Consider the following 25,360-nt stretch of genomic DNA (forward strand, 5'->3'; position numbering starts at 1 on the left):
ACCATCTCTCTACACCCCATACCCAATTTGTAGGCCTAATGCAGTGTAGTTTCCAACAACTACTAAACGAGAGCATTAAGATCGAAGCAATGGCGAGGAAACCTGAGGCACACCTTGGGGAGGCAGACACCGTTAGTAGGCCCTACCAAAGTTGTACCCCCAATGCAGTTTTAAAATTCCTAGAGGCTGAAAACAAGACTATTGACGCTCAGCTTTTTTCAAAGGAACACAGCTGAATTGAGTGGCGCAGACAGACACAGGTAGTAGGACTTAAACCAAAAATGTGGCTCACTGCAGCTTAAAAAAGTTACAGGGGTACACTAGCAGCAGTGCTCTGGGCAGTGGAGGACAATTTCAATAGTGGACCGCAGACAGACTTTGTACGCCTACTATTAAAAAAAGGATGCTCTATGCAATTAAAAATAGGTTCCAGGGGTCCAAGGGCAGCAGTGGTCTGGTCAGTGGACGAGTATTGGAAGGAGGGACCGCAGACAGGCGTAGTAGGCCTAACATAACAAAATTAGGCTGTAGACACTGGAAAATTGGTTCCAGGGGTACACAGGCAGCAGTGGTGTGGTCAGCGGAGGAAAATTGGAATTAGGCACTGCAGACAGACTTTGTAGGCTGTCCCCTGTGGACCATGCATCCAACACATTAACCCAGTGCGCCGTAATGGACACGTAACTTTTTGTGGACATGCCTACTGGTCCATGCGTCTCTTGTCAGGTGCACCTTTCTACTGTTTGATTGCCTGAGTGCTATGACAATGCAGACTTTTTCATGCCGCTGGAGGGCTGGGATGGCTTTTCTCGCAAAAGAAATGTCGACTGGGTAGCTTGAACCGTTGCACAGCGTAGTTCATCTGGGCTTTCTAAATATAAAACAAAGAAAAAAAGGAGGCTACATGCACTTTCAGCTGGGTTCCAGGGGTACACGGCCAGCATTGGTCTGGTCAGTGGAGAACTATTGGAAGGAAGGACTGCAGACAGGCTTCGAAGGCCTAACATAATAACAGATGGCTGTAGGCAATTTTAAATTGGTTCCAGGGGTACACGGGCAGCAGTACAATGGTCAGTGGAGGCCTAGTGGAAGGAGGGACCGCAGACAGGCTTCAAAGGCCTAACATAAAAAAATAGGGCTGTTGGCAATTTAAAATTGGTTCCAGGAGTACACGGGCAGCAGTACAATGGTCAGTGGAGGCCTGGTGGAAGGAGGGACCGCAGACAGGCTTCGAAGGCCTAACATAAAAAAATAGGGCTGTTGGCAATTTAAAATTGGTTCCAGTGGTACAAGGGCAGCAGTACAATGGTCAGTGGATGCCTAGTGGAAGGAGGGACCGCAGACAGGCTTCGAAGGCCTAACATAAAAAAATAGAGCTGTTGGCAATTTAAAACTGGTTCCAGTGGTACAAGGGCAGCAGTACAATGGTCAGTGGAGGCCTAGTGGAAGGAGGCACCGCAGACAGGCTTCGAAGGCCTAACATAAAAAAATAGGGCTGTTGGCAATTTAAAATTGGTTCAAGGGGTACACGGGCAGCAGTACAATGGTCAGTGGAGGCCTAGTGGAAGGAGGGACTGCAGACAGGCTTCGAAGGCCTAACATAACAAAAATGTCAATACAATGGTATTGTCAGTGCCAGGCATTGAAGGATGTCAGCGCATAGACTAAACATTGGTGGAGCTGTGATAGATAATTTTGCAAGTGGTAGAGCACTGTTTGAGCTGGGGGGGGGGGGGAACTGTCTTGTTGGCGGCGGTACAGGCCCAGGGCCCCTCATATTACAACGGTGTGTCTGACGTTGGGTGCGCACCACCACCGCCAGAGACACTTTATTGTACTATGAGGGACCCAGTGGCAGTGCCATCGACCAAAAGCGGGCACACCCACCTCTTCAGACAAACAGCAATCTCACGGGTGCTGGCGCCAAGTGACGATACCACGGCCCTGTGTGGGGAGTTTGGCCATTTAGTGAGGTGTAAACATGTCGTATGCTGGACAATCAGGTGCAGAAAATTACGAGATTGGAAAAGTCATTCAGAATAGTCCACAGGCAAGACCTTTTCATAGGAAAGCTAGGTGTCAGCCGGGCAAGGTGGGGCAAAAGATTTCGAAATCCAGTTGTGGTTCATTTTAATGAAGGTTAGATCATCTACATTTTGGGTAGCCAGATGAGTCCTTTTTTCTGTTAGTATTGAACCTGCAGCACTGAATACTCTTTCTGATAGGACACTAGCTGCCGGGCAAGCAAGCTCCTGCAATGCATATTCTGCCAATTCTGGTCAGGTGTCTAATTTGGATGCCCAGTAATCAAATGGGAATGACGGTTGAGGGAGAACGTCGATAAGGGATGAAAAATAGTTTGTAACCATACTGGACAAATGTTGTCTCCTGTCACTTTGAATTGATGCTGCAGTACCTGTCCTGTCTGCGGTCATAGCAAAATCACTCCACAACCTGGTCAGAAAACCCCTCTGGCCAACGCCACTTCTGATTTCTGCCCCTCTAACACCTCTGGTCTGCTGGCCCCTGCAGCTCGTGTGAGAACGATCACGGGCGCTGTGTGCAGGGAATGCCAGAAGCAAACGGTCAACAAGAGTTGATTGTTTGGTTGCTAATATTATTTCCAAGTTGTCATGTGGCATTATATTTTGCAATTTGCCTTTATAGCGAGGATCAAGGAGGCAGGCCAACCAGTAATCATCATCGTTCATCATTTTAGTAATGCGTGTGTCCCTTTTGAGGATACGTAAGGCATAATCCGCCATGTGGGCCAAAGTTCCAGTTCTCAAATCTGCGGTTGTGCTTGGTTGAGGGGCAGTTTCAGGCAAATCCACGTCACTTGTGTCCCTCCAAAAACCAGAACCCGGCATTGCCGCGCCAACAATTTCCAGTGGCCCCGGAAAAGCTTCCTCATTAAAAATATAATCATCCCCATCATCCTCCTCGTCCTCCTCCTCCTCTTCGCCCGCTACCTCGTCCTGTACACTGCCCTGGCCAGACAATGGCTGACTGTCATCAAGGCTTTCCTCTTCCTCAGCTGCAGACGCCTGATCCTTTATGTGCGTCAAACTTTGCATCAGCAGACGCATTAGGGGGATGCTCATGCTTATTATGGCGTTGTCTGCACTAACCAGCCGTGTGCATTCCTCAAAACACTGAAGGACTTGACACATGTCTTGAATCTTCGACCACTGCACACCTGACAACTCCATGTCTGCCATCCTACTGCCTGCCCGTGTATGTGTATCCTCCCACAAAAACATAACAGCCCGCCTCTGTTCGCACAGTCTCTGAAGCATGTGCAGTGTTGAGTTCCACCTTGTTGCAACGTCTATGATTAGGTGATGCTGGGGAAGGTTCAAAGAACGCTGATAGGTCTGCATACGGCTGGAGTGTACGGGCGAACGGCGGATATGTGAGCAAAGTCCACGCACTTTGAGGAGCAGGTCGGATAACCCCGGATAACTTTTCAGGAAGCACTGCACCACCAGGTTTAAGGTGTGAGCCAGGCAAGGAATGTGTTTCAGTTGGGAAAGGGAGATGGCAGCCATGAAATTCCTTCCGTTATCACTCACTACCTTGCCTGCCTCAAGATCTACAGTGCCCAGCCACGACTGCGTTTCTTTCTGCAAGAGCTCGGACAGAACTTCCGCGGTGTGTCTGTTGTCACCCAAACACTTCATAGCCAATACAGCCTGCTGACGTTTGCCAGTAGCTGCCCCATAATGGGAGACCTGGTGTGCAACAGTGGCAGCTGCGGATGGAGTGGTTGTGCGACTGCGGTCTGTGGACGAGCTCTCGCTTCTGCAGGAGGACGAGGAGGAGGAGGAGGGGGTGCGAACGGCTACAGCCAACTGTTTGCTAGACCGTGGGCTAGGCAGAACTGTCCCAAACTTGCTGTCCCCTGTGGACCCTGCATCCACAACATTCACCCAGTGTGCCGTGATGGACACGTAACGTCCCTGGCCATGCCTACTGGTCCATGCATCTGTTGTCAGGTGCACCTTTGTGCTCACAGATTGCCTGAGTGCATGGACGATGCGCTCTTTAACATGCTGGTGGAGGGCTGGGATGGCTTTTCTGGAAAAAAAGTGTTGACTGGGTAGCTCGTAGCGTGGTACAGAGTAGTCCATCAGGGCTTTCAAAGCTTCGCTTTCAACTAACCGGTAGGGCATCATCTCTAACGAGATTAGTCTAGCTATGTGGGCGTTCAAACCCTGTATACGCGGATGCGAGGCTAAGTACTTCTTTTTTCTAACCATAGTCTCATGTAGGGTCAGCTGGACTGGAGAGCTGGAGATCGTGGAACTAGCGGGGGTGCCGGTGGACATGGCAGACTGAGAGACGGTGGGAGATGGTATTGTTGCCGCCGGTGCCCTAGATGCAGTGTTTCCTACTACGAAACTGGTGATTCCCTGACCCTGACTGCTTTGGCCTGGCAAAGAAACCTGCACAGATACTGCAGGTGGTGCAGAAAATGGTGGCCCTACAGTGCCGGAAGGGATGTTGCGTTGATGACTAGCTTCATTGGCCGAGGGTGCTACAACCTTAAGGGACGTTTGGTAATTAGTCCAAGCTTGCAATTGCATGGTGGTTAAATGTCTATGCATGCAACTTGTATTGAGACTTTTCAGATTCTGCCCTCTGCTTAAGGTAGTTGAACATTTTTGACAGATGACTTTGCGCTGATCAATTGGATGTTGTTTAAAAAAATGCCAGACTGCACTCTTTCTAGCATCGGATACCTTTTCAGGCATTGCAGACTGAGCTTTAACCGGATGGCCACGCTGTCCTCCAACAGGTTTTGGCTTTGCCACGCGTTTTGGGCAAGATACGGGCCCGGCAGATGGAACCTGTTGCGATGTTGATGCCTGCTGCGGCCCCTCCTCCTCCGCTTCAGAACTGCTGCCGCCTGCACCCTGTTCCCCCAATGGCTGCCAATCGGGGTCAAGAACTGGGTCATCTATTACCTCTTCTTGTAGCTAGTGTGCAACTTAGTCTGTGTCACCGTGTCGGTCGGTGGTATAGCGTTCGTGATGGGGCAACATAGTCTCATCAGGGTCTGATTCTTGATCATTACCCTGCGAGGGCAATGTTGTGGTCTGAGTCAAAGGACCAGCATAGTAGTCTGGCTGTGGCTGTGCATCAGTGCACTCCATGTCAGATTCAACTTGTAATGGGCATGGACTGTTAACTGCTTCACTTTCTAAGCCAGGGACGGTATGTGTAAAGAGCTCCATGGAGTAACCCGTTGTGTCGCCTGCTGCATTCTTCTCTGTTGTTGTTTTTGCTGAAGAGGACAAGGAAGCGACTTGTCCCTGACCGTGAACATCCACTAACGACGCGCTGCTTTTACATTTATCAGTTTCACGAGAGGAGGCAAAAGAGCTAGAGGCTGAGTCAGCAAGATAAGCCAAAACTTGCTCTTACTGCTCCGGCTTTAAAAGCGGTTTTCCTACTCCCAGAAAAGGGAGCGTTCGAGGCCTTGTGTAGCCAGACGACGAACCTGGCTCCACAGCTCCAGACTTAAGTGCAATATTTTTTTTCCCACGACCACCTGATGCTCCACCACTACCACTACCCTCATTACCAGCTGACAATGAACGCCCCCGGCCACGACCTCTTCCACCAGACTTCCTCATTGTTTTAAAAACGTAACCAAACTAACGGTATTTGTTGCTGTCACACAGCTTACACGGTGAGCTATAACTTCAGTATGATTTAGCTACCCCTTTACAGGTGGGTGAGACCACAACGAAAATCAGGCACAATGTTACACACTCTGTTTTTGGTGGCACCAAATGAGAGAGATGCCACACACGCAGGACTGTCACTGAAGCACAAATGTTAATATTAATCTCCCACTGTTTTTTTTTATTTTTTATTTTTTTTTCAGGGAGACTTTAGAAACAAAATAAAATAAAATTATTTTTTCAGGAAGAATTTAGAAACCAAATAACATAAAATGATTTTTCCAATGACAATTTAGAAACCAAAAAAAAAAAAAGGCTTTCTATGCCCCACTGAGTGAGAGATGCCACACACAGGAGTCAGGAGTGGCACACAAGCCCAGAGGCCAATATTTATCTCCCACTGATTGATTTAGTGATTTTTTCATGTAGATTTTGGAACCCAAATCAAGCTAAAAAAATAATAGGCTTTCTATGGCCCACAATTGGAGAGAGAGAGAGAGATGGCACACCCAGGAGTCAAGACTGGCACACAAGCAGAAAGGGCAATATTAATCTCCCACTGATTTTTTTTTTTTTTTTCAGGGAGACTTTAGAAAAAAAAAATAATAGAATAAAATGATTTTTTCAGTAAGAATTTAGAAACCAAATAAAATAAAATGATTTCTTCAGGGAGAATTTAGAAAACAAATAAAACATAAAATAGGCTTTCTATGGCCCACTGAGTGAGAGATGACGCACACAGGAGTCAGGAGTGGCACACAAGCCCAGAGGCCAATATTTATCTCCCACTGATTGATTTAGTGATTTTTTCAGGTAGATTTTGGAACCCAAATCAAGCAAAAAAAATAATAGGCTTTCTATGGCCCACAATTGGAGAGAGAGAGAGAGATGGCACACCCAGGAGTCAAGACTGGCACACAAGCAGAAAGGGCAATATTAATCTTCCACTGATTTGTTTTTTTTTGTTTTTTTCAGGGAGACTTTACAAAAAAAAATAATAAAAAAAAATGATTTTTTCAGGAAGAATTTAGAAACCAAATAAAACAAAAAATAGGCTTTCTATGGCCCACTGAGTGAGAGATGACGCACACAGGAGTCAGGAGTGGCACACAAGCCCAGAGGCCAATATTGTTCTCCCAATGATTGATGTAGTGATTTTTTCAGGTAGATTTTGGAACTCAAATCAAGCAAAAAAAATAATAGGCTTTCTATGGCCCACAATTGGAGAGAGAGAGAGATGGCACACCCAGGAGTCAAGACTGGCACACAAGCAGAAAGGGCAATATTAATCTCCCACTGATTTGATTTTTTTTTTTTTTCAGGGAGACTTTAGAAAAAAAAAATAATAAAAAAAAATGATTTTTTCAGGAAGAATTTAGAAACCAAATAAAATAAAATCATTTTTTCAGGGAGAATTTAGAAAACAAATAAAACAAAAAATAGGCTTTCTATGGCCCACTGACTGAGAGATGGCACACACAGGAGTCAGGAGTGGCACACAAGCCCAGAGGCCAATATTAATCTCCCACTTTTTTTTTTTTTTCAGGGAAAATTTATAAACCCAATAAAAAAAGTTATAAATAGGCTTTATAAGGCCCACTATCTGAGAGAGAGAGATGGCACGCTTAGGACTGGCACACAAGCCCAAAGGCCAATATTAATCTCCCTTTTTTTTTCAGGGAGAATTTATAAAACCAAAAAAATTAAATAAATAGGCTTTCTATGGCCCACTATTTGTGAGAGAGATGGCACGCTCAGGACTGGCACACAAGCCCAGAGGCCAATATTAATCTCCCACTTTTTTTTTTTTTTTTTCAGGGAAAATTTATAAACCCAATAAAAAAAATAATAAATAGGCTTTCTATGGCCCACTATCTGAGAGAGAGAGATGGCACGCTTAGGACTGGCACACAAGCCCAAAGGCCAATATTAATCTCCCTTTTTTTTTCAGGGAGAATTTATAAAACCAAAAAAAAAATAAATAAATAGGCTTTCTATGGCCCACTATTTGTGAGAGAGATGGCACGCTTAGGACTGGCACACAATCCCAAAGGCCAATATTAATCTCCCACTGATTGATTTATTGATTTTTTCAGGTAGAATTTAGAACCCAAATAAAGCAAAAAAAAAAATAGGCTTTCTATGGCCCACTGACTGAGAGATGGCACACACAGGAGTCAGGAGTGGCACACAAGCCCTGAGGCCAATATTTTTCTCCCACTGATTGATGTAGTGATTTTTTCAGGTAGATTTTAGAACCCAAATCAAGCAAAAAAATAAATAGGCTTTCTATGGCCCACTGAGTGAGAGATGGCACAGACAGGGATGGCACTCTAGCAGAAATGCCAATCTTAATCTCCCACAAAAAAAAAAAAAGGAACTGTCCTTCAATTACTATCTCCCTGCAGTAATCTCAGCCAGGTATGGCAGTCAGCAATAAGGAGTGGACTGATGCACAAATTAAATAAAAAGTGTGGACAAACAAACAAGATAGCTGTGCAGAAAGGAGGGAACAAGAGGATTTGTGCTTTGAAAAAAGCAGTTGGTTTGCACAGCGGCGTACACACAGCAATGCAGCTATCAGGGAGCCTTCTAGGGCAGCCCAATGAGCTACAGCGCTGAGGAAAAAAAAAAATGTAGCTTCCACTGTCCCTGCACACCGAAGGTGGTGTTGGACAGTGCAAATCGCTACAGCACAAGCGGTTTGGTGGTTAATGGACCCTGCCTAACGCTATCCCTGCTTCTGACGAAGCGGCAGCAACCTCTCCCTAAGCTCAGATCAGCAGCAGTAACATGGCGGTCGGCGGGAACGCCCTTTTATAGCCCCTGTGACGCCGCAGACAGCAAGCCAATCACTGCAATGCCCTTCTCTAAGATGGTGGGGACCAGGACCTATGTCATCACGCTGCCCACACTCTGCGTTTACCTTCATTGGCTGAGAAATGGCGCTTTTCGCGTCATTGAAACGCGACTTTGGCGCGAAAGTCGCGTACCGCATGGCCGACCCCGCACAGGGGTCGGATCGGGTTTCATGAAACCCGACTTTGCCAAAAGTCGGCGACTTTTGAAAATGAACGACCCGTTTCGCTCAACCCTAATCAGCACCCTTCTTGGTCAAATCAGTCAACGGTTTAGCAACAGTAGAAAAATTAGCGATGAAGCGCCGATAAAAATTAGCAAAGCCCAGGAACTTTTGCAGGCTCTTCACAGATGTCGGCTGAGTCCAATCGTAAATGGCCTGGACTTTAACAGGGTCCATCTCGATAGTAGAAGGGGAAAAATGAAACCCAAAAATGAAACCTTCTGAACCCCAAAGAGACACTTTGACCCCTTCACAAACAAGGAATTCGCATGAAGGACCTGGAACACCATTCTGACCTGCTTCACATGAGACTCCCAATCATCCGAAAAGACCAAAATATCATCCAAATACACAATCAGGAATTTATCCAGGTACTCTCGAAAGATGTCATGCATAAAGGACTGAAATACTGATGGAGCATTGGAAAGCCCGAATGGCATAACCAGGTACTCAAAATGGCCCTCGGGCGTATTAAATGCTGTTTTCCATTCATCGCCTTGTTTAATAAGCACAAGATTATACGCCCCTCGAAGATCTATCTTGGTGAACCAACTAGCCCCTTTAATACGAGCAAACAAATCAGACAGCAACGGCAAAGGATACTGAAATTTGACTGTAATTTTATTAAGAATGCGGTAATCAATACAAGGTCTCAAAGAACCATCCTTCTTGGCCACAAAAAAGAACCCTGCTCCTAACGATGATGACGACGGGCGAATATGGCCTTTCTCCAAGGATTCCTTTATATAACTCCGCATAGCGGCGTGTTCTGGCACAGATAAATTGAACAATCGGCCCTTAGGAAACTTACTACCAGGAATCAAATTAATTGCACAATCGCAATCCCTATGAGGAGGTAGGGCACTGGCTTTGGGCTCATCAAATACATCCCGATAATCCGACAAAAACTCTGGAACTTCAGAAGGAGTGGAAGACGAAATAGACAAAAATGGAACATCACCATGTACCCCCTGGCAACCCCAGCTGGACACAGACATAGATTTCCAGTCCAATACTGGATTATGAACCTGTAGCCATGGCAACCCCAAAACGACCACATCATGCAGATTATGCAACACCAGAAAGCGGATATCCTCCTGATGTGCAGGAGCCATGCACATGGTCAATTGGGTCCAATACTGAGGCTTATTCTTGGCCAAAGGCGTAGCATCAATTCCTCTCAATGGAATAGGATACTGCAAGGGCTCCAAGAAAAAAACACAGCGCCTAGCATACTCCAAGTCCATCAAATTCAGGGCAGCGCCTGAATCCACAAATGCCATAACAGAATAGAATGACAAAGAGCAAATCAGAGTAACAGACAATAGAAATTTAGACTGTACCATACCAATGGTGGCAGACCTAGCGAACCGCTTAGTGCGCTTAGGACAATCGGAGATAGCATGAGTGGATTCACCACAGTAAAAACATAGCCCATTCTGACGTCTGTGTTCTTGCCGTTCAGCTCTGGTCAAAGTCCTATCACATTGCATAGGCTCAGGCCCATGCTCAGATAGTACCGCCAAATGGTGCACAGCTTTACGCTCACGCAAGCGTCGATCGATCTGAATGGCCAAGGACATAGACTCATTCAGACCAGCAGGCATGGGAAACCCCACCATGACATCCTTAAGGGCTTCAGAGAGACCCTTTCTGAAGATTGCTGCCAGGGCAGATTCATTCCACTGAGTGAGCACAGACCACTTTCTAAACTTCTGACAATATATCTCCGCTTCATCCTGACCCTGACACAGAGCCAGCAAGATTTTCTCTGCCTGATCCACTGAATTAGGTTCGTCATAAAGCAATCCAAGCGCCAGGAAAAATGCATCAACATCACGCAATGCCGAATCTCCTGGCGCAAGGGAAAATGCCCAGTCTTGAGGGTCACCACGTAACAAAGAAATAATGATCTTTTCTTGTTGAACAGGGTCACCTGAGGAGCGAGGTTTCAAGGCAAGAAACAATTTACAATTATTTTTGAAATTCTAGAACTTAGATCTATCACCAAAAATCAAATCAGGAATTGGAATCCTAGGCTCTGACATCGGATTCTGAACCACAAAATCTTGAATGTTTTGTATCCTTGTAGTGAGATTATCCATCCAAGAGGACAGACCTTGAATGTCCATGTTTACACCAGTGTCCTGAACCACCCAGAGGTAAAGGGGAAAATAGAGACAAAACACACTGCAAAGAAAAAAAAATGGTCTCAGAACTTCTCTTATCCCTCTATTGAGATGCATTAGTACTTTGGGCCACCTGTACTGTTATGACCTGGTGGTCAGGACTAGGGTTGAGCGAAACGGATCGTTCATTTTCAAAAGTCGCCGACTTTTGGCAAAGTCGGGTTTCATGAAACCCGACCCGATCCCTGTGTGGGGTCGGCCATGCGGTACGCGACTTTCGCGCCAAAGTCGCGTTTCGTATGACGCGCTTGGCGCCATTTTTTTCAGCCAATGAAGGGGCGTGGGCAGAGTGATGACATAGGTCTTAGGGGCGTGGACGCTTATCGCCATGTTGTCGCTTGTGCGCTGTAGCGATTTGCACTGTGTAACACCAGCTTTTCAGTTCAGGGACGGAGGAGGGAGAGAGAGAGAGAGAGGGTTTCGTGTTTCGATCGATCCTCGACTTTTCGCCATAATCGGCCGATTTCACTCGACTCGACTTTTGAGATAGTCGGGTTTCGCGAAACCAGGCTCGACCCTAAAAAAGTCAAGGTCGCTCAACCCTAGTCAGGACAATAATGGACCTGGTGGTTAAGAGCACACGGAATGACCTGATAGTTACTGATAATAAGGACGAGCTCTGGGACGTGGGAACTCTGCTGACCGCAATCCCTAAACCTATCAAACACACTAGAAATAGCCGTGGATTGCGCCTAATGCTCCCTATGCAACTCGGCACAGCCTAAGAAACTAGCTAGCCCTGAAGATAGAAAAATAAAGCCTACCTTGCCTCAGAGAAATTCCCCAAAGGAAAAGGCAGCCCCCCACATATAATGACTGTGAGTAAAGATGAAAATACAAACACAGAGATTAAATAGATTTAGCAAAGTGAGGCCCGACTTACTGAACAGACCGAGGATAGGAAAGGTTACTTTGCGGTCAGCACAAAAACCTACAAAAAGACCACGCAGAGGGCGCAAAAAGACCCTCCGCACCGACTCACGGTGCGGAGGCGCTCCCTCTGCGTCCCAGAGCTTCCAGCAAGCAAGACAACAAATTAAATAGCAAGCTGGACAGAAAAATAGCAAACCCAAGAAATACAAGCTGGAACTTAGCTTCTGATGGGAAGACAGGTCACAAGAACGATCCAGGAGTGAACAGACCAATACTGGAACATAGACAGGTGGCATGGAGCAAAGATCGAAGTGGAGTTAAATAGAGCAGCAGCTAACGAATTAACCTCGTCACCTGTGAAACTCAGAAACACCCACCAGAGGAAGTCCATGGACAGAACCAGCCGAAGTACCATTCATGACCACAGGAGGGAGCCCGACAACAGAATTCACAACACCACTCTATATGAGGGGAGTGGTAATGTAGCCAGGGTATTCCTAGCAGGATCTCGTTTATTCCCTCAGGAATGACAAGAAGGGAAATAATCTCCTGATGGGATGGAGACATTGATAACATAAATGGGATGGTCTGGTGTGTTATTTGTGAGGGCAGTGTCGACCCATTCACCACTCGTACAGTTACCAGATTGGCAAGCATCAACAGGGGTATTGTGTAGCATTAGGCGAAGGCAGAGGGCATAAAATTCCCCACCGCCCCAGAATTAACTCAAAGCTCGACAGTAAAAGTGGATGGGCCAAAGGTGATTGTCCCTTTAAAGGAGAGTTTGGAGGAAAACACCTCCAGTGAACCTCTCCCTACGGTTACTAGACGTGGTCGTTTCCCGACTGCTGGGGACATTTCTTGGCATAACGTCCTAATTTCTGGCAGACATTACAGACCACGGGTATTCGAGCGACCCGGGACTTAGGACCCGCACGAGAAACCTCCATGGCCTTATGGGACTCAGATGCCAGAACAGGAGATTCCAGAGGCCTGGCGAAGGTAGGAGCCAACCGGAACCTCTGCCTACACTGGGTTCGTGCCAACCTTCATTCTTTAAAACAAAGATCGATGCAGGTGGATATACTTATAAGCTCTTCCAGTGTGGCGGGAATCTCCCTGGTGGCCAAGGTGTCCTTCACATTGTCAGCCAGTCCATTCCAGAACACTGGGATATGGACTTTATCCGGCCACTCCAGCTCAGATGCCAAAGTCCGGAAGTGGACGGTGAATTGACTGACCATGGAGGAGCCCTGTGTCAATGCCAGCATTTGGAGCACCGTATCATGGGTGACACGAGGCCCCATAAAGACCTGTTTCAGAGAGTCCAGGAAGCAAGGAGCCCTCTGCACCTCATGATCACCATGCTCCCACAGCGGTGTTGCCCACTACAACGCCCTGCCCGACAAAAGGGATAGAATAAATCCCACTTTAGCCCGTTCCGTGGGAAAACGTGCAGCCAGGATCTCTAGATGTACGGCACACCGGCTCACAAATCTGTTATGATTAGGTAATTCAGAACCACAATGGACCTTGAAGTTCAGAGCACACAAAGTGACCTGACAATAACCAAAAGACATAGGACGAGCTCTGAGACGTGGAAACTCTGCTGACCGCAATTCCTAATCCTATCCAACCACACTAGAGGCAGCTGTGGATTGCGCCTAACGCTCCCTATGCAACTCGGCACAGCCTGAGAAACTAGCTAGGCCTAAGATAGAAAAATAAGCCTACCTTGCCTCAGAGAAATACCCCAAAGGAAAAGGCAGACCCCCACATATAATGACTGTGAGTAGAGATGAAAATACAAACGCAGAGATGAAATAAATTTAGCAAAGTGAGGCCCAACTTACTGAACAGACCGAAGATAGGAAAGATAACTTTGCAGTCAACACAAAACCCTACAAACAACCACGCAGAGGGGGCAAAAAGACCCTCCGCACCGACTAACGGTACGGAGGTGCTCCCTCTGCGTCCCAGAGCTTCCAGCAAGCCAGAAAAAACAATTAAGCAAGCTGGACAGAAAAAATAGCAAACAAAAATAACACAAGCAAAACTTAGCTTATGCAAAGCAGACAGGCCACAGGAACGATCCAGGAGGAAGCAAGACCAATACTAGAACATTGACTGGAGGCCAGGAGCAAAGCACTAGGTGGAGTTAAATAGAGCAGCACCTAACGACTTCACCACATCACCTGAGGAAGGAAACTCAGAAGCCGCAGTACCACTTGTGACCACAGGAGGGAGCTCTGCCACATAATTCACAACACGAATCCCCGACACAGCTTACTGTTACAAGCAAACATGTCTGGTAACGGGACACGGGATAATGTCGGAGCAGGGGTGGCAGTGGACAAACTGGCTGCAGCTAGCTATGCTAGCAGCCTGAACAGCGACTGCGGTGACATCTAAGGCCGAGGTTGTGCGTTCAAGGGCCGCCAACATACCCTCCAGCTGCTGGATGTACCGTTGATCGTCCGCCATTACTAGCCAGACCCTGGCGCTAGTATACTGTTAGGACTGGCGGAAAGCAATGAGTAAATATAATGATAGCAAAGGTGCGTTCGCAGCCCGGGGTCCACCATACAGGAGTGGAACCTGCTAGTTAATGGCAGCACTATATGGCGGTACTACGCCAGAATAGACACCGGTTCCGTCACCCGGTCTGTATAGGAGCGAACTCTGTTGCTTCACAGAGTCACAAGGAAAAAAGGTAATGCTGTGTCCTGTTAGCAGTCACAGGGTGCAGCAAATGGAAACTAGTGGGATCCCTGCAATTCACCCCCACTATGCTGCTGATTGATCCCACTCTGACCCTTGGCGGCTTTTGAGCCCATGCCTGCGGATGCCCTGAGTCAGACACTGGGATCAAGTGGGAGTTCCTACCCTACACTGACGGATTGTCAGGAGAAACAGGAGATGGCCGCACAGAGTGAATACAGCACCTCACTGGTGGTCACTGCTGATTGGACGTAGTATAGATTGTGCCTGGTGCTGGATGGCACTATCTGGCACTAGACAGCTCCAACATTCATCAATATTCATCAACTCTAGGGATGGGAATGCTGCAGCTCTCCAGGACCTTCCTAGTGGACCAATAGGAGCTGCTATAGGGCCTGAGCGTGTGACCCCTGACCTCCAATGAGAGGTCTTCCCTTGGGCATGATACTAATCCAGCAAAGTTTTTTTCCTCAGGGAAATATTATATGTAATTTAAAATGGGCAAAGCGCGTAGTAAGGGACAGGGAAGTGGACCTGATGCAGATGGTGAGTGCAGAGACTGAGGTCCTGGGCAAGGTGAAACTGTGACTGCTGCGGGAGCACAACAAACACATGAATCATGTTTACTAGTTGGGCCGAACACCAGGGTCCAGAAGCAGTGTCTGCAGGTGACAATCCCCTGTCCATGATGTAGGTGATGATGCCTCCCACCCTGCACCTGTCATTGCACACTTGTAACCACTATCAGCAACCACGTCCTTGTTCCAGGGCAGCATTCACTTATCCCAACCCCAGCCTTTGGAACACAAGCATAAATAACAAGCCACTGAACTACAAGTTGCAATACTAAAAGGCCACATTTCCAGACTGCTTTCCCTGGAAATGTTGCCTTTTTAGGCTTTTTGAGACTGAAGCTTTTCTCAATCTCATGGTGCTGGCTGTCCCTTGGTACTCGGTCCCCACCCACCACTATTTCTCTTGGTGTGCCGTCCTCGTTTTGCACAAGCACGGGTCCCAAAACATCAGTTGTGCTCTGACCAACTCTGTTACTGGTCCACTTAACCACGGACACGTGGACAAATGCTTGGGCCAGGGACACCACATTTCTCTGATGGCACAACGGGTCAACATTGTGGAAGCCAGGAACCAGTCGGACCTTGGAATGGAACATGTGCTACCGACACCAAGGATTGCGGGCCCTGGTTTAATCAGGGTTTCCTCCACCATCTACAGCAGTTCCTGCACCTCTTACTCCTCCTCAACCTCCATCTCCGTAACATCAACATCAGTCCCAAGCTGAAAGCACTACAGCAGTGCCTTGGCCAAGTGGCAGCAGGCTTTGCTGAAGCTCATCTTCTTAGGTGAGAAACACACCACCGCATATTTGTTGGAAGGTCTGACAAACCGGACTGATCTGTGGCTCTCGCCCCAAAAGCTACATCTAAGCATAGTCATGTGTGACCATGGCCATAACCTTATGGTGGCTACAAAACTTGGCAACTAAGCACACGTACCATAAATGGCCCACGTGCTCAAATTAGTGGTTCAACGGTTTCTTAAAACCTACCCAGACCTACCTGAGCTACTTGAGAAAGTATGCCACGCGTGTGACGATTTCTTAAAGTCAGCTACAGCTGCCGCCTGTTACGGACCTGCATCACAGGACTGGGGCAGAAGGGGGAAAAGCTGACCCTGTACTAGGACTAGGCTGAAACCCTACGATGGAGTGGGCGACACTGACGTTTCCTAGGTTAGACTCAAATGAAGACCTACAGGTAGGGGGGAAGAAGGTACCTGAAAGATCTAGGGACTGGGAACAAAAACAGGTAACCTCCTAGTAGGAAAATAGAGGCAGCCGCAGAAACTAAAGGAAAACCAAAAACAAAACTGGCAGAAGTAGAGATCCCAGAACTGCACAATATCAAACACAGAATGCTAACAAGGCACCAAGCCAGAACACTGGTGGATTAACACTGTTGTCCAGCAAGGACTGGGAGGCAGGTGCTGGGTAACAAAGGGTGATGCAATCACCTGACCTAGGAAAAACCCAGCACAAGAGGAAAAAGACCAGCAGCCTGAAAACTACAACAAGATGGCGGATGCTCAAAACTAAATAGATTCTAACACCGCCATCATGGCAGTGGTGCAGCAGTTGCAACTTCAAGCTCACCAATTGGTGTGCAATGTCTCCATGCATTGGAACTCAATGTTACATATCTTGTCAAGACTTTGTGTGCAGCAGAGGGCAGTAGTTGAATACCAGCTGCAAGATGTCCGTCTGTATTCAAGTCAGCCTCCGCACATAAGAGATAATGAGTGGGCATGGGTGTCTGACATCTCTGCAGTTCTCCAAAACTTTGATGACTCAACCAAGATAGTGAGTAGCGATGACGCCATAATCAGCGTAACCATCCTGCTTCTCTGTCTACTGAAACTCTCACTGCTCACAATTAAAGAAGAGGCTTTGCAGGCAGAGCAAGTTGAGATGGAGCAAGAAACTATACAAGGTAATGCTACTCAGCCCAGCCACATCTCATCTTCTTAACGCTGACTGGGTGATAATGAGGAGGAGTGGTAACAGTTCCTTGGACAACCAAGGAGTAGAGATGATAGAGACACACACCAGATGCAACAGAGGCAGGGTAACACTATCAAAGATGTGGGACAGTTTTCTCTGGCCCTTCCACCACCCAGGCCCTGATGTGTGAGGTACTCTGACAAGGAGGAAAATTCTGGCATATACTGAAGGAGTGCCTTGCTGACCATACCAGCACCCTTCATGATTCCTCTGTGCCATCAAATATTGGGTATCCAAGCTAGTCACGTGGCATAAACTGTCTCTCTACGACTTGGAGGTCCTGGCCTGCCCTGTCAATACTGATTTGTCTGAGCTGGTTTTATAACTGATAAGCACATCACCCTGTCAAGCAAGGAAGCAGGATCCACATAGTTCTCCTAAGTGAGCTGCACACCTTATTGGATTATACAACATACGGAGAAGAGTTGCCTAAAGAATTGATTCCCTGAGAATCTCAAATAGCATTTCTTACCGATAGAAGGTGAGCATAACCACAACTAAAATATTTTTTTTTACTGTTGGTAAAAACGTATTACGATCAGAGGAAGCGCCACACTTTTCTCTTTTTTTCCCTCTTTCCCTAAACCAGGGTATTTCTAAAAACTGAAAATGCTGACAGGCTGACTTTTATCAAAATGAACAAGGGCTGGATTGTCCCAGACTTTTCAACACCACCGCACGACAGCAGCAGAACATAAACTCAAATCCACCTCATCCCACCCAAACATGGGTATACGGATCAAGATTTTGTAAATCTTGTGTCGTTCCCCTCCTCTTCCACCACCAAACACCAAATCAACAGGGTGATCATGCTACCCTAACTATACATTTTTTAAGGGTGTTATGATGCCTGCATTCACATTTAGAGGCCTACCTCTAACATTCTTTGATATATATATATATATATATATATATATATATATATATATATATATATATATATATATATATATATAGAAAAAAATGGAACAGCACAATGCTCACCAATGGTGGGTGCCTAGCCCCCTTGATAAAATGGTCCAAACATTAATCCAACATGTATACCAAATAGTAAAAAGAAGGCAGCACTCCAAAAATTTCAGGTGAAAAAGGATGAAGTTTTAATCGACCCACATCACTGCGCGACGTTTCGGCTCACTGAGCCTTTTTCAAGCCTTGAAAAAGGCTCAGTGAGCCGAAACGTCACGCAGTGATGTGGGTCGATTAAAACTTCATCCTTTTTCACCTGAAATTTTTGGAGTGCTGCCTTCTTTTTACTATTTGGTAAATATATATATATATATATATATATATACACATACCCCCAGGAGTAAATGTTTTTCAGCCCATGCTCTTAATGCATGCACATTACCAGTCTAGGATACCCACTCCTTATTACTGGGAAAAAATGCTTTCTGTGGCCTTCCACTATGTGGCCTTCTAATTTTTGGCATCCCTTGCACTTAATGCATATGCTTTATTGGTTTAGGCGACCCACTCCTTAGTAATGGGAAAAAATGTTTTTCTGATGCTCCACCTTCTAGCTGAGGGAACCTTTTTGAAACCAAATAGTCATTAAGTTCTATTAGTATATGACCGAGTGCCTTGTTGTGTGCTGTCAGGTGGTCGTCACATAGGGAGTTCTCACACTACATACAGGATTTCACAGCCGGAACAGGAGACTTTGAACAATGAGTATAGAAGATCCTGGTCTCCTCCATATCAGGGTGAGTAGATGTGAAACCCTCCACTATATTCCCCAGCAGGGTTGGTGAAATAACAGCCTTTGATGCTGCTACGTTAAACTAATAGTTTTTTCAATAGATTATATTCTCTGATAATCCTGCTCTTATCTGCAATTCATGTAGGATGAGATGTTGCAGTAGGGATAGCGCATGACAGGCATTTAGTCAAGGATTATTGCCTTATACAGTAAATTCTGATCCCTGCTGCTGCTTTTTTCCATGCACTCATTGACCAATTCATATTTTTTACGGTGATCTGTATTTAGAAATTCTTCAAAGCTGGTAGTGTTACTTGCTTTCCTCCAGAGTTTATTTGAAGATATCTTTTCAGGGCCAGTTAGAATCCCTTCTATATTCTACAATAACTACCGATCTTATCTGCAATTCATGTAGTGTGAGCTGTCACAGTAGGGATAGAGTATACCAGGCTTCTAGTCATGGATTATTGCCTTATAGTCCTTGCTGCTGCAAGCTAACAAAAAAATAACAAGGTAACATCTTTTCTATTCTTTATTATCATTGCTGTTAGCTGTGTTTAGTTTAGGGATAGGTGCTAGGTATCATGTGCTGGAAATGAGTGTTCATTCTGATCACATATATCTCTTCCACAGTCTATAATTTAGTTACTTTTTTTTCCATACCCTCATTGACAGATTCATGTTTTTTTATGGTGATCTGTACTCAAAAATTCATCAAAGCAGGCAGGGTTGCTTGCGCTCCTTGAGAGTTTATTGCTGTCACGTACAAGAAAAATCTTTTCAGGGTCAATTCAAATCCATTCTATATTCTGCAATAATACCTATTTTATCTGCAATTCATGTAGGATGAGCTGTTGCAGTAGGGCTAGCGCATTTCAGGAATCTAGTCAGGGATTATTTCCTTATAAACTATTATCCTTGCTGCTGTAACCTAAAATTTTTTTTTAAGGTAACATGTATTCTACTCCTTGTTAATACCGCTCTTAGCTATGGTTAGTGTAGGAATAAGTGCTAGGTATCATCTGCTGGAAATGAGTGTTCATTCTGGTCACATACATCTCTTCTACAATCAATAACTTGATTGCTTTTTTCCATGCACTCATTGACAGATTCATGTTTTTTACTGTGATCTGTACTTAGAAATTTATCAAAGCAGGCAAAATTACCTGATTTAATGTGTCCATTCGCAGTTTCTCTGTAGCATCTATATGTAAGAGGTATAGGTTGGAGACTTTACACTACTGGATCTGGAATTGCGACTTCTCAACTATCCAGTGCTTTGTTTCCATCCATTTCTGGGTGCTTCCTGAAGTATGTTTTGGGCCATTGTCCTGCTGGAAGACCCATGACCTAGGATGTAAAAGCAGCTTTCTGACACTGGACACTACTTTGCGACCTTAAAATCCTTTGTGAATCTTCACATTCTTTTATGCCTTGTATACAGTCAAGGAACCTAGTGGCAGAGGCAACAAAACAACCCCAATATATCTGTGAATCTCCACCATATTTGACTCTTACTACTATGTTCTTTTATTTGTAGTAAACAGTAGAATGATGTGCTTTATCAAACGAGACATGAGCAGATTGATGAAAAACGCTGATAACTAGTGTTGAGCGATACCTTCCGATATCGGAAAGTATCGGTATCGGTTTGGATCGGCCGATATTCAAAAAATATCGGATATCGCCGATACCGATACCCGATCCCAATGCAAGTCAATGGGACCAAAATATCGGAATTAAAATAAACCCTTTCTTTCCTTGTAGGTTCATTCTACATGAAGGAAAACAACTAAGAATAATGCCGGATGTATTTGGGGAGGTGGCGGAGACATTAAAGTCATAGAGGTTTATCCCAATCAAATAGAATAGCATGTTTTTTGTTTTTTTTTAAGACGTTCGGAGTGACAAAGATATTGACTATGTAAATTTTTTTTTTATTTTGTCAGATATTGATGTTTCACTATTCCACGCCCTTCCCCTTCTTTTTTTTCTTTTTTTTTTTCTTTTCCCACACTTTCATCTTCATCATCATCAGCATCTTTGACATCAACTTCTTCACCTTATTCATCTTCTTCTTCATCTTCTACCTATTTTTTTTTTTTTATTACATTCTTCATATTCATTTTATTCAACTATTATTATTCTTCTTATTCTACATATTCTTTTTATTCCACTGTTATTATTCTTCCTATTCTACTTCTTCATCATATTCTCATTTGTGACAGGCATTCCCGTAGTTGTTATCTATAAAAGTTTGAAGATTACACCTTCCGTTCTGCCAGTCACAAAAGTTACATTTGTCCGCGTTCAGTTTGGCCTGCAGCATCAGGCTTTATCCAGGGGCACCACGAGGAGGAACGGACTCACCCCCATACACTGCTTAGTCTTCTTCTGCATATAATTTAGATAATATCTTTTGCTCTGATATTAAGTCTTATGCTTAATGTTCTTCTGCTCTTTGTTCTGCAGCCTCTTGTTCTTCTGCTTCTCGGTCTTCCATGTCGTCGTCTCCAGGGTCGTCGTCTCCAGTGTCGTCATCTCCGCCGTCGTCGTCTCCGCCGTCGTCGTCGTCGTCATCGGGGTGGTCTTCCGTGTCGTCGTCATCGTGGTGGTCTTCCGGGTCGTCGACGTTAGGGTCTTCAACTTGGAAATGTAGCAGAAGGTACAAGAAGGCTGAGAAAATGCCAAGAACCAGCTGATGGAACTGGAACTCGGATGGCTACCCGAAGGTTCAAGAGCCTATGGAACTACCGAGGACCAGCTGATGTTACTGGAACCCGGTTACTAAGCAGGAGGTACCCGTGCTAAAAAGCACTACCAAGGACCGCCTGACGTTGACGGAACTCGGATACCCAGAAGGAGGCACCTAAGCCAAAGGCTCTGCCCGGAACCAGCTGACGTTACTGGAACCAGGATGGGGAGCAGAAGGTACAAGAGCAAAAGACACTGCCGAGAACCAGCTGACGGTACTGGAACCCGGATGGGTAGCCGAAGGTCCAAGAGCCAATGGAACTACCGAGGACCAGCTGACGTTACTGGAACCCGGTTACTAAGCAGGAGGTACCCGTGCCTGAAAGCACTACCAAGGACCACCTGACGTTGGTGGAACTTGGATACCCAGAAGGAGGCACCTAAGCCAAAGGCTCTGCCCGGAACCAGCTGACGGTACTGGAACCAGGATGGGGAGCAGAAGGTACAAGAGCAAAAGACACTGCCGAGAACCAGCTGACGGTGCTGGAACCAGGTGGTGGACCCGAAGGCCCACAGGAGAGGAGAGAACAGCTAGGCCGCGAGGCAGCCGCAGTTACCGAACCCCAACAGTCCTACAGGGGGAGCTGGGCCTACTGGCACTACATAACCAGCCTTGACTACCAGTTCACGCAGCCCACATAGGAAGCTCCTAAACTGGAGGCACCCTGGAGTTGGCTAACTCGACCGCACCACGACGGGGCAAGCATAGGCGTCTCAGTGAAGTTGACACAACCCGGAAACAGCTGACGGTGCTGAAACCAGGCTTGGCACGAGGGAGTACCTGTGACAAGAACACTGCCGAGAACCAGCTGGCGGTGCTGGAACCCGGATGCGTTGCCCCAGTGTGCAAGAGCCAATGGCACGACCGAGGACCAGCTGACGGTGCTGGAACCCGGTTACTAAGCTGTAGGTGCCCGCGCTTAAAAGCACTACCAAGGACCGCCTGGCGTTGGCGGAACTCGGATACCCAGGAGGAGGCACCTAAGCCAAAGGCTCGGCCCGGAACCAGCTGACGGTGCTGGAACCAGGTGGTGGACCCCAAGGCCCACAGGAGAGGAGAGAACAGCTAGGCCGCGAGGCAGCCGCAGTTACCGAACCCCAACAGTCCTACAGGGGGAGCTGGGCCTACTGGCACTACAGAACCAGCCTTGACTACCAGTTCACGCAGCCCACATAGGAAGCTCCTAAACTGGAGGCACCCTGGAGTTGGCTAACCCGACCGCACCACGACGAGGCAAGCATAGGTGTCTCAGTGAGCTTGACACAACCCGGAAACAGCTGACGGTGCTGAAACCAGGCTTGGCACGAGGGAGTACCTGTGACAAAAACACTGCCGAGAACCAGCTGGCGGTGCTGGAACCCGGATGCGTTGCCCCAGTGTGCAAGAGCCAATGGCACGACCGAGGACCAGCTGACGGTGCTGGAACCCGGTTACTAAGCTGTAGGTGCCCGCGCTTAAAAGCACTACCAAGGACCGCCTGGCGTTGGCGGAACTCGGATACCCAGGAGGAGGCACCTAAGCCAAAGGCTCGGCCCGGAACCAGCTGACGGTGCTGGAACCAGGTGGTGGACCCGAAGGTCCACAGGAGAGGAGAGAACAGCTAGGCCGCGAGGCAGCCGCAGTTACCGAACCCCAACAGTCCTACAGGGGGAGCTGGGCCTACTGGCACTACAGAACCAGCCTTGACTACCAGTTCACGCAGCCCACATAGGAAGCTCCTAAACTGGAGGCACCCTGGAGTTGGCTAACCCGACCGCACCACGACGAGGCAAGCATAGGTGTCTCAGTGAGCTTGACACAACCCGGAAACAGCTGACGGTGCTGAAACCAGGCTTGGCACGAGGGAGTACCTGTGACAAAAACACTGCCGAGAACCAGCTGGCGGTGCTGGAACCCGGATGCGTTGCCCCAGTGTGCAAGAGCCAATGGCACGACCGAGGACCAGCTGACGGTGCTGGAACCCGGTTACTAAGCTGTAGGTGCCCGCGCTTAAAAGCACTACCAAGGACCGCCTGGCGTTGGCGGAACTCGGATACCCAGGAGGAGGCACCTAAGCCAAAGGCTCGGCCCGGAACCAGCTGACGGTGCTGGAACCAGGTGGTGGACCCCAAGGCCCACAGGAGAGGAGAGAACAGCTAGGCCGCGAGGCAGCCGCAGTTACCGAACCCCAACAGTCCTACAGGGGGAGCTGGGCCTACTGGCACTACAGAACCAGCCTTGACTACCAGTTCACGCAGCCCACATAGGAAGCTCCTAAACTGGAGGCACCCTGGAGTTGGCTAACCCGACCGCACCACGACGAGGCAAGCATAGGTGTCTCAGTGAGCTTGACACAACCCGGAAACAGCTGACGGTGCTGAAACCAGGCTTGGCACGAGGGAGTACCTGTGACAAAAACACTGCCGAGAACCAGCTGGCGGTGCTGGAACCCGGATGCGTTGCCCCAGTGTGCAAGAGCCAATGGCACGACCGAGGACCAGCTGACGGTGCTGGAACCCGGTTACTAAGCTGTAGGTGCCCGCGCTTAAAAGCACTACCAAGGACCGCCTGGCGTTGGCGGAACTCGGATACCCAGGAGGAGGCACCTAAGCCAAAGGCTCGGCCCGGAACCAGCTGACGGTGCTGGAACCAGGTGGTGGACCCGAAGGTCCACAGGAGAGGAGAGAACAGCTAGGCCGCGAGGCAGCCGCAGTTACCGAACCCCAACAGTCCTACAGGGGGAGCTGGGCCTACTGGCACTACAGAACCAGCCTTGACTACCAGTTCACGCAGCCCACATAGGAAGCTCCTAAACTGGAGGCACCCTGGAGTTGGCTAACCCGACCGCACCACGACGAGGCAAGCATAGGTGTCTCAGTGAGCTTGACACAACCCGGAAACAGCTGACGGTGCTGAAACCAGGCTTGGCACGAGGGAGTACCTGTGACAAAAACACTGCCGAGAACCAGCTGGCGGTGCTGGAACCCGGATGCGTTGCCCCAGTGTGCAAGAGCCAATGGCATGACCGAGGACCAGCTGACGGTGCTGGAACCCGGTTACTAAGCTGTAGGTGCCCGCGCTTAAAAGCACTACCAAGGACCGCCTGGCGTTGGCGGAACTCGGATACCCAGGAGGAGGCACCTAAGCCAAAGACACTGCCGAGAACCAGCTGACGGTGCTGGAACCAGGTGGTGGACCCGAAGGCCCACAGGAGAGGAGAGAACAGCTAGGCCGCGAGGCAGCCGCAGTTACCGAACCCCAACAGTCCTACAGGGGGAGCTGGGCCTACTGGCACTACAGAACCAGCCTTGACTACCAGTTCACGCAGCCCACATAGGAAGCTCCTAAACTGGAGGCACCCTGGAGTTGGCTAACCCGACCGCACCACGACGAGGCAAGCATAGGTGTCTCAGTGAGCTTGACACAACCCGGAAACAGCTGACGGTGCTGAAACCAGGCTTGGCACGAGGGAGTACCTGTGACAAAAACACTGCCGAGAACCAGCTGGCGGTGCTGGAACCCGGATGCGTTGCCCCAGTGTGCAAGAGCCAATGGCACGACCGAGGACCAGCTGACGGTGCTGGAACCCGGTTACTAAGCTGTAGGTGCCCGCGCTTAAAAGCACTACCAAGGACCGCCTGGCGTTGGCGGAACTCGGATACCCAGGAGGAGGCACCTAAGCCAAAGGCTCGGCCCGGAACCAGCTGACGGTGCTGGAACCAGGTGGTGGACCCGAAGGTCCACAGGAGAGGAGAGAACAGCTAGGCCGCGAGGCAGCCGCAGTTACC

The sequence above is a fragment of the Ranitomeya imitator genome, chromosome 2 (assembly GCF_032444005.1).
Source record: "Ranitomeya imitator isolate aRanImi1 chromosome 2, aRanImi1.pri, whole genome shotgun sequence".
In the NCBI taxonomy this organism is placed as follows: Eukaryota; Metazoa; Chordata; class Amphibia; order Anura; family Dendrobatidae; genus Ranitomeya; species Ranitomeya imitator.